This window comes from Xyrauchen texanus, chromosome 37, assembly GCF_025860055.1.
Source record: "Xyrauchen texanus isolate HMW12.3.18 chromosome 37, RBS_HiC_50CHRs, whole genome shotgun sequence".
NCBI classification, from domain to species: Eukaryota; Metazoa; Chordata; class Actinopteri; order Cypriniformes; family Catostomidae; genus Xyrauchen; species Xyrauchen texanus.
The window spans coordinates 30345530-30361761 of record NC_068312.1 but is presented as its reverse complement, the minus strand read 5'-3'; the positions used below and the strand labels follow the sequence as shown (position 1 = coordinate 30361761).

General features: G+C 38.4%; 1 pseudogene; it reads right to left on the bottom strand.

The window, feature by feature from the left end:
• The window catches only part of LOC127630588 (cytosolic carboxypeptidase 6-like), a 423742-nt pseudogene that overhangs the window by 101211 nt on the left and 306299 nt on the right, over positions 1 to 16232 (bottom strand).

The window sequence follows — 16232 nt, the reverse complement described above, 5'->3', positions numbered from 1 at the left end:
AAATGCAGAGCGCCCCCCTCTTCAAAGAAGACTGTACTAATCAAAACAGAGCCCACCTGAGGTTTTCTCTTCACAAAGTGTCATTTGTCTTTATCATTATTGTTCATTGTTTTTTTTTTATTATTATTGAAAACATATTTTTTAATTGAAATTTGAATATTCAATTTTCAATAATAATAAAAAATACAAAAAATCAGAAAAAAACATTTTGATAAAACTCAGCAAAACAAGAAACATCCCTTTTCCGGAACACTGTATTTTAAAGATAATTTTGTAAAGCCAAATAACTTTACAGATATTTTTTGTAAAGGTTTTAAACAATGTTGTTCATGCTTGTTCAGTGAACCATAAAACGATTAATGAACATGCACCTGTGGTGACATTAAGACACTAACAGTTAACAGACGGTAGGCAATTAAGGTCATAGTTATAAAAAACTTAGGACACTAAAGAGACCTTTCTACTGACTCTGGAAAAACACCAAAAGAAAGATGCCCAGAGTCTCTGCTCATCTGTGTGAATGTGCCTTAGGCATGCTGCATGGAGGCATGAGGACTGCAGATGTGCCCAGGGCAATAAATTGCAATGTCCGTACTGTGAGATACCTAACACACCACAACAGGGAGACAGGAAGAACAGCTGATCATCATCGCAGTGGCAGGCCACATGTAACACCTGCACATGATCGGTACATCCAAATATCACACCTGCATGACAGGGACAGGATGGCAACAACAACAACTGCCTGAGTTACACCAGGAATGCACAATCCCTCCATCAGTGTTCAGACTGTCTGCAATAGGCTGAGAGAGGCTGGACTGAGGGCTTGTAGGCCTGTTGTAAGGCAGGTCCTTACCAGATGTCACCGGCAACCACATCGCCTATGAGTACAAACCCACAGGATAAACCAGACAGGACTGGCAAAAAGTGCTTTTCACTGATGAGTCCTGGTTTTGTCTCACCAGGGGTGATGGTCAGACTCACGTTTATCATCGAAGGAATGAGCATTACACTGAGGCCTGTACTCTGGAGCGTGATTGATATGGAGGTGGAGGGTCCGTCATGGTCTGGGGCAGTGTGTCACAGCATCAACGGACTGAGCATGTTGTCATTGCAGGCAATCTCAATGCTGTGCGTTACAGGGAAGACATCCTCCTCCCTCATGTGTTAACCTTCCTGCAGGCTCATCCGAACATGACCCTCCAGCATGACAATGCCACCAGCCATACTGCTTGTTCTGTGCATGATTTCCTGCAAGACAGGAATGTCCGTGTTCTGCAATGGACAGTGAAATGCCCGGATCTCAATCCCATTGAGCACATCTTGGACCTGTTGGATTGGAGGGTGAGGGCTAGGGTCATTCCCCCCAGAAATGGCCGGGAACTTGCAAGTGCCTTGGTTGAAGAGTGTGGTAACATCTCACTGCAAGAACTGGCAAATCTGGAGCAGTCCATGAGGAGGAGATGCACTGCAGTACTTGATGCAGCTGGTGGCCAACCAGATACTCACTGTTACTTTTGATTTTGACCCCCCTATGTTCAGGGACACATTATTCCATTTCTGTTAGTCACATGTCTGTGAAACTTGTTTTTATGTTCATACAAATATTTACACATGTTAATTTTACTGAAAATAATAGCAGTTGAAATGGAGAGGATGTTTCTTTTTTTGCTGAGGTTATGTACACACACAAAGAATATTACTTCACTTTACTTGACTTAAAAGTGCCATTAAATCTAAAAATAATAGTTATTTATTATGTATAATTATACAGTTAATGATGTAAAATGCAATAATTTTGAATAATAATATATCATGTATGTTAGACAGCAATTATTATTGGTTATTATTTTATTATATTGGTTATTACAATTCAATCATGTACAAGGTTTTTGTATAACAACTGACCAGTATAGTTGATCTGCATGCATTTTAGCAGTCAGGATATTATTTCAGTATACTTGAATAAACATTTATTTTTTTATTTTTTTAACATGGCTAGTTTTGACAACATGGTATATGGAGATCATTTGAACATATAAAATTAATAAAGGGACACCCCAAAATGTAAATTCTATCATTATTTACTCACCCACATATTGTTCCAAACACAAATGACATTCAGTCTTCCATGGAACACAAAAGATATTAGGCAGAGTCAAGGGCATAGATTCCAGACTTTTTTACATTCACAAAACGCTATATAACACACTACACGAAAGGTAATATTTGAAAAACCATAATAGGTGCTCTTTAAGATGGGTTCATCTTTATTTATGTACACTGATTGTAAAGCGACCTTGAGCTTTTGAAAGGCGCTATATATAAAACATATTATTATTATTATTTACTTCTGAGTAAATATTTGCAATTAATTATATGCATTAACTGTTTAATTACAGTTGTACCATTATGTTAAAACATTGTATGTAAAACCACTTAAGACTTCTTGGTCTTGGAAATTAGATACTTTGAAACCCAGCAACAACAACAACAAAAAAGGCACCAATGTTGATTCCTTTTAAATTTAATTGGAGATTAATCACAATGGTTCGTATGTGATTTTATGTGGAACATCAACATAAGGATCACTTAGGCCCATGCTTGCTTGCTAGCACACTGTGTCTTTCCACCTCTGAGAAAGAAAGTATCCAATGTGGCATCTCTGTTAATGTGTTTTCAATATCTCTCATATCCCTCTCATCCAGCACAAAAAAATCTTTCAACCAGCCAATCATTACATAATCGATTCATTCACCTATTACTTTTGATCTGCACTGATGGTTTTAGCTGAATGCTGTGAGAGAAGAGGCATTCACCAGGATTACAATTGACTATATCCGTGTGTGTGTAGATGAGAATGTTTCTGCCAGCATGCTACTTTGCCAACCCTGCCATTCTCTTTCCTTGCTTCTCTCCAAATGACAAAGCCTATCTGACAGAAAAGGAAGACTTTGTTATTGTAAAACAGGCAGGTTGTTATACACAAGGACGGATTTCTTCACTTGTACTTTAATAATGAGAAAGGCACTGTAAATAAATGGCACTAACAATTCGTTCTGCTTCACCTGCCATAATTGAAAAGTAAGTGATGCAGAACTTTGGATGCTTTGCCCTTTCTACTTTTTTCTCTCCATTTATTTCCTTTCATTTTGTCATTGTTTGAGTCAGATCTGCGATCGAGTCCTGAGCTGTTTCCCTGAAATTGCAGAGATGAGGTTTGCTTGAAGGATAAGATGGCAAAGTTTGTTTTCGACAAGACAAACCACAGGCTCTGTAAGGCCCACAGACAGTGTGTAATTTCAATCCAATCTCTATTCTGCTTAACAACAAATCAGCAAAATGACTTTTTTGAGCTTTAAATGGACAGTAAAAAGAACTTCTCAGTCTCAGTGAATGGACTGAGCTGCAGACCTCTGGGATGGACTGGTCCTGAGGCATGCTGCTGGGCAGAGTGGTGTAACTGATGCAGTCTGAGTGAGTGGGCTTTGCAGTGACGGGGCTCAGCACGCAGCAAAAAAAATATTCTTAATCTAATCTGCTTCTCAATGGTTGGCTTGTCCTGCATTCACAGTCTGCATCAATAGGACTACCCATAGATCCCCAGCTGATGTGTTCAATTGGTCCCAGTTCAGGACAGAATGTATTGAATGTGAATTTTGAAACTGAATTACAAGTTATTGTGAGTGATTTTAGCAACTCTTTTTACATGGTTTTACATGGACAGACAACTTAGGACCCTTCAAATTGGTTTTATATTTTTCCCGAATTCCGTAAATGTTTTCCCCCCATAAATTCCATGTTTTATGTTTAATGTAATTCTGAATTCTGTTTTCAACAGTTCAATCAATCTTTTTAGTAAGTCAGGTAACTCGTCAACCATATTTGGAATGCTCCCGTGCAGCTATTTTTCTTTGTAAACAAGTGGCATAAAATTACAGCTCCTATCTACTTGAATGGGGAAAGACAGAAATCTCCAAAACGGTGGGTCAAGATTACAATCAAAGAACATATTTAAAATCAGCAGTAGAAACTTGAGTTGATTAACAGGCATTGTCTGTATCTAAAAGGTGATTGGTTCTTTTACCTGTAGGCCGGGACTTCCTTTCGACATCCTATAGCCGTTGGGCGTTCCGATTTCTCCCATTTTCTTTTAATAGAAGTGGCCCGTCTCTGTTAAACAGTCTCTGGTTTAATTCCATTTTATCATTAAATGGGTGTCTAAACAAATTAATTCACAAAACATTAGTCAAATGAAAATAGAACAATTAATTTATTGGTGTTATTAAAAAAAGGTAATTTATATATACATTTATATTATTGCAATTAATCGCAATGCGGATCGTAATTAGGAAGATTCCTGAGAAATGCAAGCTTGTAGTACCACCTGTTTACTCCAGAGGGCAGTAATTGAAATTTCAGCTGTGTGGCAATGCACAGTTTATACAGTGAAGAAAACAACCAGACAGCACAAAACAGACAGTTGTTACGTTCAAAACATTTGATGGACTGCAAATTCAAACTAAGGGATCTCAAGATGCGTTCTAAGTATTAAACTATATTTAACTTGACACAGTGGCCTAAACATTTTATGTTTATGATGCAACGCACCAGAGACGCTACACAAGCATGTCTGACACTTGTTGAAATTGATGGGTCCTTAAACAAGCCCTCATAATAAATCTCGAACTGATTGACAGTTTCACTTGTGAAATGGATTGCTGTGATCTGTATGCCAATGATTGACTTATGTTCAATAATATGGTAGTAAACAATACATTGTATTCTACAGCCGCTTTTTGTATCGTCTTATCAATGATTAACTCTTCTGCCACAAGAATGTAATGCATTTAATTAACTGAACATATATATATATATATATATATACATATAATGTTTAAGTATTTAAAGATAACTATGTATAATTATTTAATCATTATATATTGAATTATTGTTATATGAGGGGCTTTCTCAGCAAATATTTGTATATGCGATTAAATGCGATTAATCGCGATTCATTAATTGGGACATCATGTAATTAATTTGATTAAAAATTGTAATCGATTGACAGCCCTAATATATATATATACAGTATATTCCATTTAAATCAAGCTTTAATTTAGGCAGAAAACTGAATGAAGCCCTTTCAATATCTGTGAGGTTTAATAATCACACTAGGATATATCGCGATTTAAATTTGATAAACTCATTGCCATTCAGACATACATTTTTATCTCAAACATGCAGGAAATCATAAAGTCTGTAAACTATAAGTAAGCCATTCTTAGGTTGACGGGAATATCTTTTTGGGCAAACTACGAAAGGCAAGGAGGGAATTATGATACCTTTTTGAAAACAACAATTCCATCAATTAATCCATTAATTGGTTGTATTACACTGCTCGCTCCTCTCCACCAACAGCTGGTGTGTGATGTGTACTGGCAAGCTATGCCTGTCATTGCATCATCCATGTGGATGCTGCACACTGGTGGTGGATGAGGAGAGTCCCCTGTTCACTATGTAAAGCACTTTGAGTGTAGTGTCAGAAAAGTGCTATATAAATGTAACATTCCTTAAATACACTCATTCATTTGTTGACAGTAGTGGCACAAAAATGACATCCTGAAGTGTTTGGGTTATGTTCAGAGATGTATAAAGTACTAGAGTCCCAGACTTGAGTAAAGTACAAGTGCTCTATCAAAAAAGTGACTTGAGTAGAAGTTGAAGTGCTCTTTAAGCACCATACTTAAGTGGAAGTACTAAAGTATTCAACAATTTTTGTACTTAAGTATTGCAAGTAGTTTATTTTAAAATGTACTACTCAAGTACTGAAAGTAAAAGTACAAGTATTGTGTTATGTAGTTATTATAGAAAGCAGTCAAAAGTTTGAACATCATATTGTTTATTTAAAATGTTTAGCCAGTAGGCCAAAGTGGCCACATTCAAGTATTTCTTATGTAAAAACAAAAGTGATTAGAGCACCTAAAAACACTGAGCTTAACTCTTTGTATACAAAAACAGATCAAGTATGCCCTTACCCCTTTAAAGCATCCCTCCCCTCTCTTCCCTGCTTGTGCTTTATTTTATCCACAGCTTATTCCCTTCTTAAACTAGTGTGCATAAAGCAATCATTTTTTGGAAGTTACACATTTACTTTTCATCCTCAACTTGTTAGGGCAACTAAAGATCTCAAAGGCCAGTAGGCCACATTCAAGTATTTCTTATGTAAAAACAAAAGTGATTAGAGCACCTAACACTGAGATTAACACTTTGTAAACAAAAACAGATTAAGTATGCCCTTCCCCCTTTAAAGCATCCCTCCCCTCTCTTCCCTGCTTGTGTTTTTTTTATGCACAGCTTATTCCCTTCTTAAACTGGTATGCATAAAGCAGTCATATTTAGGAAGTTAGAAACCTTTTGTTTATCCTCAAAAGTAGTTGGTTTTCAAAATTTAATGTATTCAGTCTCGCTCTTCTAGGGCTAAAGACTAATCCTGCGATACTAAAAAGCCTCTCGCAGGCTGCTGATGCTGGAAGGGGTGTGTTTAACTTAACAGACAACTTGCACACAGCTGGAAAAGACTTGAGCAAGTCCATGTTATCTGCTGAACAGGACAAGTACGCATCTAGCTGTTTGATGCCGTCTTGTGCCTTCGAACCCTGCATGCCAGAAAAGAAGTCGTCCTCATCGGATGAGCTGGACCTGTTGACCTCACCGGACTACAACGAGGGGTCTTCAATGCGTCGTTTGATATAGTCCATTCCTGAAATATAAGAGTGTTCTATAAACAATAATAGTTTCAACCCATCATGACAGTAACCACAGATTTGACATGATGACATTATCAGTAAGAGAATGATTTAAATCTAAATGATGACTCTATACTTTAAATAATTCCCTTAAACAAAAAGCCAACTTTTGCAGCATTTACAGCCTGGCAGATCTTAGACAGGAAGGCTTGGGTGCCATACTACTAGGCTAAGGAGGAAGGCTCCCATACCCACACAATACTTTGTGGACAGCACTTGATTGGGGGATAGGAAACTGGCCCCAACCGAGTGCTGTCCGCAGGGTATGGCATGACGTGGGTTTAGTAGCCTACCTTCAAGACCCCTTTTCACTCTATACAGATCTACAATTTCACCACCTCAGACGCAAGACCAATGCTTTAAGCTGTCTATCAAGCATGGTGGAGATAGTCTGGGGTACCATCAGGTCATAATTTTAATTTCCATTAAAATCATAATTTCATACTCTAACATCATAATGCCCTGTTTATAGGTATGTTTGCTATATTTTCTATGCAGGACAAGCTTGTGTGTGTTTCCATTAAAAAAAAAGAAAATTCAAAGTAATCCCAAACTTTTGAGCGGTAATATGTGTGACTTGTGATTGCAAATTGGTAAAATACACACATAATGCACCCATACACTATTATTTCTTACCTATTTTGATTGTCTCATCTTCCTGTGTCCAATTTGTCTTGAATTTTGGAAGCAGAATAGCAGCGGCCACCAGCTCTGGGTCTTCCAACATAGGGCTAAAGCGATCCTCAATGCCCACCTGCAAGGCATCCACAAGCGGCTTGCAGTACTTCAGTGGTAGCTTGATCCTGTTCAGCTTGATTTTCAGGAGCTTGACGGTTGGAAGCAGCCACCCCATCTGGACATTGGTTGCAAAATGTTAGTTGCTTGGGCGACTGGAGTCGTAACAGAAGCATACTCTGCCAGGAATGCAAGTTCAGCTGGATTAAACCTGTGATGAAGACAAGAATAAGAGACAATAATATATATAACAGCAAGAGACAAAAAAAAACAGCATTGCTAAATGATCGGATCATTATCATGCAATGATAATGCATGATATCATGCAATAATAATGCATTTTGGATATCATGTAATGATAGTGAGTTCATCATTCAATGTTAATCATTCAATTCAATGTTTTACAAGTAGACAATATGGACCAGAATTGAGTTTGACAGAAAGAGTGCCATATGAAACATTTTTAAACTTACATTGGAACCTTCAAATCTGTGCAGAAAATTCTCATTGTTGCCTCTCCCTTTTCTTTCACTATCCTGAGCAGTCTCTCCACAGCCATGAACACAGAGTTCCACCTTGTTGCATTTGGTCGCACAAGCTGGAGGGAGCAAGCATCTTCCACAGTTTCAGCTGCTATTGAGGATCTTGAACACTTATTCCAAAGTGCATTGCACTTGCCAAATGTTGAGTAGCATAATTTCTTGTACGCGTCATTGGACACTGCCTTGCTGGCATCGGCAGTGGCTATTAGGTTTAGAATGTGGCATGCACAACGCTGGTGTTTCGGGAGCTGGAACTCAAAACCATCATCCTCATCCAAAAGTGAAGATACATCGACAAACTCTACCTCCTCCTCATCTTTGTCTGCTTCTTCTTCGTCCTCCTCTTCCTCCTGAACTAGAGCACCAGCATTGTTATTTCCATCTTCACCGAAGACTTTGAAGGCTTTGATGAAGTTGGAGCCATTGTCCGTTGTTGTTCTGACTATCTTCCCCCGAATTTCATACTCAGCATGGATATCATTAAGTGCATTTGCCAGAAGGTCGAAAGTGTGAGAGCCTCTTAATCTTTTATAGGCCAGGGCCACTGAGCACCTTTTTAAACTTTCGGGGTCAATCCAGTGAGCCGTGACCCCAATGAAACTACGGCGCCTGGCTGACCAGCAGTCAGTGGTTGTTGCGATGTGGTCAACAGTTTTCATGGCCTCAGTAATCTTGATCTTCATCTGTTTGGCAGCATCATCAATCATAGATGTGAGTGTGATTCTTGTCATTATTTTGTTATTTGGGACCAGGTCTAACACAAAGTCGTGGAAAGCTTCTTGCTCTACAATGTTGAAAGGCTGAAGTCCTTGGACAACAAACTTCATGATTGCCTTGTCGATAAATCTCTGGGGCATCGTGGTCCAGCTACCCATTAATGTGGGCTGCTTGATGGAGGGAGGAATCGCAGCCTTCTTCTTTCGCTTTGCAGATGTGAGTTCCTCGTAACTACTCAAGTGGCAGTTATGCTTGCTCTGAAAAGAGACAAAAAATATATAGTTTTACCTTCACAGAATTATACCATGAGCAACATTATAGGTGAGTGTAATAACTGCTGACACACTATTGATAAAAGCTAAATTAATTCAATTAAAGTCAGTTATCCACCATAATTTGTCAGCACTTTGGTTTCATTACCAAAAAAGTCAGAAGAGAAATGTGGTCACAAATTGGCCTAGTCTACATGTATCACAAAATGCATGTAGCCAACACAGCTCTAACAAGCCATTAGCAACTTATAGTGGATTATTAGAATGTAAGGTTCAAGGTTGACATTCACTAAGACATGTTGGGGCATGCTGGTAGTGCGAACGGATAACTCACTTGATGCTACATTACACAAAAAAAAACAGTAACACTTTACAATAAGGTTCATTAGTTAACATTAGTTAACGTATTAACTTACATGAACTAACCATGAGCAATACATTTGTTACTGCATTTGTTTATCTTTGTTAACGTTATTTAATAAAAATACAGCTGTTCATTGTTAGTTCATGTTAGTTCACAGTGCATTAACTAATGTTAACAACATTTTAATAAAGTATTAGTAAATGTTGAAATTAACATTAACTAAGATTAATAAATGCTGTATAAGTGCAGTTCATTATTAGTTATATTATATTATATTATAAGTATATATTTAGTAAGTATATTATATAACTTACCTTGATATGTTTCTTCAAATTCGACGGTGAATTTTTGAAGGCCATTATTTCGCAATCTTTCGGGAGGCAGAGTAAGCACTTCATTCGATATGAATTGTCTTTCACTCCGATAAATGAAAACATTGACTCTATGTAGGGCCAGGGGTGGTCTCCTTCCTCACCGCCATGATCACTCGAAGTGGAAGGTGTTGAAGGTGGTGTTTCTTTTTCTTCCATCACGAAACAAAAAGCTTCTCTATGGATGCAAGCAGCAGAGCGAAAGGCAGAACGGGAGCGCAGCGGTATCCTTGATCAGCTTGATTCGCTCAATGATGAGCCAGCTTCATGATCAAACCTGGTGACAGAGCCATCTACCGCTCTGGCAGTGATAATGTGGGTTTGTAATGATTGATTCAGTAACATTTTATAATAACGAGTAACGATGCAGCACATAAAAAATGTATCGGAGTAAAAGTATTAAACTCATCGAAAATATGTACTGAAGTAAAAGTGGAAGTAGGAGAAAAAAATAATACTCTAGTAGAGTACAGATACAGCCTTTTAGTACTTAAGTACAGTAGTGAAGTAGTTCGACTTCGTTACTATACATCTCTGGTTATGTTAATGAGATGCATGTTGAAGAACGGCGTGCAAATGATAAAACTGGCAACAATGGAGGGAAAATATTATAACCATATATTGACCTACAGTATGTCTCTCATACAGATGATGCAAATTTGAATGCAGCTTGAAGGCACATTTCTTGATTGTTCTCCCCATAAGTTCCAGTCCTCTCTCGTATTGTTCTTATAAATAAAAAGTGGCAAAAAAAAGAGGGAAATATATCAAGCTGAATAAGTTCTCAAGGCTTCTGAAAAAAACAGATAAATGTTGAACTGATGAGTGACAATTACGTGATTTTGCAATCCTTCCTTGGAAATCTCACACATAAAAACCCCATGAAAGCAGATAAAATGACAACGTGTATTCACCCGGCGCTCTCATGCACTGCTATCAAACAATGAGCACTTGAACTAAGTGTCTGCTAACCCTCCACCTCTAAACACACATTTAGTGTGGTGATGGTGCCTCATAAAATGTTTGGCAGTGTCAACATTATCAGCGGCTCAGAGTCAGACATCATGCCCCTTCAATTAGAGCTTCGCAGCTCCCCTCATTCATCTTTATTGGTGATACATTAGCCACCATTAAATAAAAGACATGGGATAATCTCTATAATGATGTGGATGATGAAGCCAAATTTCAGAGAGGGAGGTGGGAGCACTGTGACTAGAATAAGAAAGAGGGTGGGTGTCGGGTGCATAGTAGCACTAGCACTTTTTTGGAGAGGAAGAGGAGAGTGATGAAGATGGGGATAGATGGACATGAAGAGCTGTGACAGAAGCATTAGCTGGTAACACATTAGCCATTACTACGCACCCAATCAAAACAGTGCTCCTGTGCCAATCGGGGAGACTGACAGACGCTAGCCCAGGTGCGTGTGTGTGTGTGTATATATGTGGGGATCTGTGTTTGTGTGTGTGTGTTGGTACTGGTTGGCTAAGCATAGAACCAGACGGCACACATTTAAAACCGGCTGCCTTTGCCAGAATCCATGAAGCACACAGAGGGACAGCAGGGATCATTTAGAGAACAGTAGAAATACACAGGTATGTTTTAAAATAAGGCTTCACAGGGTATTGGGGAAAGTTGGCACCATCATCCTCTATTGATCAACAACTTACAAGGCAGTGATCTCCTCTTGTTTAATTGAACTGCTCCTAATTACGTTACTTTATTTTGTCCTTTAATTAGGGCCTCATGAATAATTGATTAGCCGTGAAGTCATCAGTTGGGCAATAAAAAAGTGATAGCGCGTGAAATGAACAGCAGCCCCAAAATTCTGAGCTCTGACTGGCACTATTAGTCACTAATGCCAGTTGCCCCGAGACAGACTTCAAAACGGACAGCCCAAGCAGATGCAAAATATATTGTATAACCACTCTTCAATGCCTTCATAAAATATTTAGAGGGGTATCATTGCCAGCACAATGTCCTGCTGTGCATTCTCTGATTGGCGGCAAGGGGGACATTGATCGTCCTTTTAAAGAACAAACGAGAGTTTCAGAGATGTTTCTTATACTTTTGGTATGCTCAATGTGCTTTATCAGGATCTTTCACTTTGTCTCTGGGGCAAATGCTATCGATCCATCCAGGTCAAGAATCTGTATCACGTCCCAAACGTCTAAATATGATCTCTGGGCTGCATTAATATGAAAGACTAGACAGAACTTTTTCCCCCTTCGTCCTGGATAATGTCCGATTCGCACTGCATGGACACTTCATTTGTCCTCATTGGGTGCAGACGATAAACTGTGAATATTTGATTGCATGGAGCTGATTACTGGATCCATCTGTTTGATTAAGATACATCAGAACCAGCTTGCAAAGGCAGTCATAAAGGGTACACTAGCTAAAATAATAATATGTAATCATTATGTTTTTGAGAAATATATTTCGATTGTCAGTTTTGTGTTGGCAAAATTAAACATTCAACGTTTATATAGAGGAAAAATACCACAATGTGATGTAACCAACAGTCAAAGGAATAGTTCACCTAAATATAGAAAATTCTGTCATCATTGACTCACCTTCACATTGTTCCAAACTTGTATGACCTTCTTTATTTCATTGAACACAAAAGGAGATGTCAGGCAGAATGTTAGCCTCATTTACCTTTAACTTTTATTGTATAGAAAAAAGAAGATGCAATGGAAGTGAATGGTGAATGGGACTAACATTCTGTTACATATCTTTCCTTTGGTGAAACACAGAAGAAAGAAAGCCATTTAGATTCGGAACAGCCTGACAGTGAGTGCATGATGTCAGAATTTGCATATCATATTAATACAACAAAGAAATCAAAACTGGGGCTTTGTGGCTTTTAGTCCATGTGAGGTAGCTTTGACATTGAGACAAGGGTCGAATTGGCCCACCGGGAGTGGTGGGACCTTTCCAGGTGGGTTGGTTGGTCACTAGGAGGCCGATGCACAAATTATATAAAATAAATATATAAATATCCACCTACTTCTGACTAGCAATAGTAAGTAGCAAATCATACTGAAGAGCCCTTCAATATGTCCTGCTCCAACTTCCTGTTTATATAGGAAATGAAAACTGCACTTGTTAAGTCGATATAATTGTTCTTTGTTTCCCTACAGTAAAATAAAAAATGATTAAATACTTTCCTATAATTTTTTGGTATTTTTTTCCCCAGAAGGCCACTTATGTTACATCACTGAGCTGATTTGTTAGTAAACAATACAAAAGGCCTTTTTAACCATTATCAATAAATCAATTGCATAATACTCTGTCATAATGTTTGAGACACTAATTTGCTATTAGATAAGACATCTGATAACAAGAAGGCCACACACACTCGCAGCGTGACATCACACTTCAAGAGCATTTCTTGTCATCCTGGTCCTCCTCCTCTCTATGCAGTCTCAGCTCTTCAGCCCTAATGGGAAGTGACACAATGTGTACTCAGAGTAGCTAATTTATCGTCCAGATTTACTAGGTGTGCTAATATGACAGCAGTAAAATCGAGCCCTATAGTTGGCCATTTTTACACGCAAATGTTTTGATTGCACGTGGGTGGATCTGATAACAGGGCGATGGCAGGTGGAGCGTGCGAGTGAACCACTCTTTGTTGAGCCGACACAAACATAAACATACACACCAACGCATGCCACAGTTTCACCGGGAAAGGAACTAATGAAGTGACCCTGCAAACGAGGCCTGTCGGTAACCAGGTAACCAAATCAAGACAAAGCCAGCAGCTGAGAACGAATGGAACAAATCGCCGGAGAACGATTGTGGGTAGCTCAGTGCTAGTGGCGAGGAAGTCTTAGAGGATAATCCCTGTTTCTTTCTCTCTATTGCTATTTCTTAGTCCCTTTCTGTCTGCCTCTCTTTTTTTCTGAACTAACTCACTCAATCCGTAGCAGAAGGTCCTCGTCTGAACTCACCTCTATTACACACTCTCTGGCAGGAAATAACAAAAGGCCCTCCGATATGAAATTTCACTCTTTTTTTTTTTTCCTTATGGATTTGCCGCACTTGGCAACAGCAATTGCCCTGGTGATGACAAAACAGTTCTCGCTGTCTAGTCTGTCTCTGTAGAAGGGCTGTTAAATTACAATTTACATTTTCCCACATATCTTCCTCTATTTCTCACATACAAAAACATGCACATATGATCGTAAAGCCGTGAATAGAGAAAGACAAGTTAATAGCAAATAGCACACTGCATTTTAATTTAGTATATTTAGAGTGTTGTTTTGTTTTTTTCATGGCAAACAGAAAAACCCATGGCTGATTATGTGAAGAAGGCGTGAAATTGTGATATTTGCATGGCTGGGGATATTAACTAGAGGCATTAGTTGTTGAAAAGCTTCAAGGCTGGGCTCCAGACATGTTTTTAAATAATGGTTTAATGATGCATATTTTACAAATATTTTCCAAGCCACACTAGAGGCTCTCTCTCTCTCTCTCTCTCTCTCTCTCTCTACACCGACTACATTAACGCTCTTATTCTTTCTTCATTAACAGGCTCACAGCCTTTTCGCTATGCTCCTTTGTGTGCATTTGGAAAAAATTAACTGGAAAATAGATGGCATAAGGCAACCAATTGGCATCTTGGTTTCTCAATCTCTTCTCTATCCCTGTTATTCTCTGTGTGGAATCTCCCAACCGCTGTTCATTATATTAATTTATTGGTATTCACTTTTACCCACCCTTCATTAGTATGATAAAGTCACTGATCAGAATGTTAAGATGAAATATCAAGATTTAAATATATGCAGTAAAAATATATAATGAAAATAATGATGAATGTCAAAAAATGCAACCGATCATGTGTAGCTGAGGTCTATATAAACAACATGATCACACAGGAAATTTACATGTTGTTTCTGAAGGTTCATGTACCCTGAAATTGTATTCCGACTTACTGACAGGCAATGTTTACCATTTTATCATTTTATTTAAGGGGGGGGGGCAGTGTGTTTGGAGCTTAGGAGGTGTCCACAGTTAGAAAATTGAGTTCAGCCATCTTTTTGGAAAGGCTATTGTCAATCTATTGATTTGAATGTCCTTTAGATATCCTCAGTCTCCATTGTGTCATTGTCCAGATGGACAATTAACTTTGCTTGGCTGATGTTTAGTTTCTGTGTCACTGCATGCCACCGTGTTCAGAACCAGGAAGTAATGGCATTAACTGAAACAAATGTGATCACGATTTGGAAGTTGCGATTTGGCTCTAGAATAAAATTTTGACTCCACTGGCGATTAGATTTAGGGTTACGCTTTGGGTTAGGGTGTAGAGTTAATAAAATATGCATTCCTGTTGACTGTTTAACATCTTTGATAACTAAAAATGCAACTCACTTTTGGCGCCACTCTGTGGACATTTCGTTCAACAGAACTTCCAGCTTCGGCCACTTGGGGCAGTGATTGAAATTTCAGTAAACACTGAGGGAATTATATTTAAAGGTGCAGTATTTAAGATTCAGAAACCCTTGTTATTAATAACACCTGTGGCCGTTAAGTGAACAGCAGCCAGCTACATGTTGCTCGCGTTCATGCACACACTCCATAGGGATGCAATCATTGGCCAAAACAATGACGTAACGTACAAGGAGACAACGTGATTCACCGGCATCAAGCTGACAGATGAGGTAGCATAATTAAAATTACAGTTATGATTGATTTACTACAAACTTCGAGACTGTATATTTGACTCTCCAGTGCTGGAACATGGCTAAAATAAAGAGTGGATATAGGTCTGACTATGCGAGACTGTAGTTTGAAGTAATAATTTTCTTTGTATGATACATTGACTACATTTATACGATAGCCTATCTCGGCTTCCGCTAGTTAGCCAGCTTTATCAATAGCTGTTAGCTAAATTTGGTGGATGATGACAGTAGCTGTTTATAAAATAGACTGTACATTATAAATATGTTGACACAATTCAGTACTGATGTGATTCCTTCACAACTGTCATTTTGATATATCGATGTGCTATTGTTTTATAATAATAGAATGTAAATATTTTCTGTATAATGAAGTTACATTACACTAATGAATGGAGCGTTTGCATTATCCTGAACATTGTCTAGCATTCATTTCAAGTATTGTTGTAGTTTGCCATGCTGAATAATTACAGATTAACATTGTATATGACATTTACTGTGCAGGCAAGATCAAGTTAGCTGAAATTACACAGATCAATCCTTATGGCACTATATTTCACATGCTTTGAAGTTATGTAAGCTTACCTGTCCAATAAGAAGAAAGCCAATTGAGGGTTGGTTTTGATCCCCCAAAACTGAATAAAGGTCCCTCCAGGAATCAAATGCCCTGCCGATGTTCACTCTTGCTTTCGCTCGACCATGATCACATTCCTGCTTAGCCAGATGGGATTCAGTAGATAC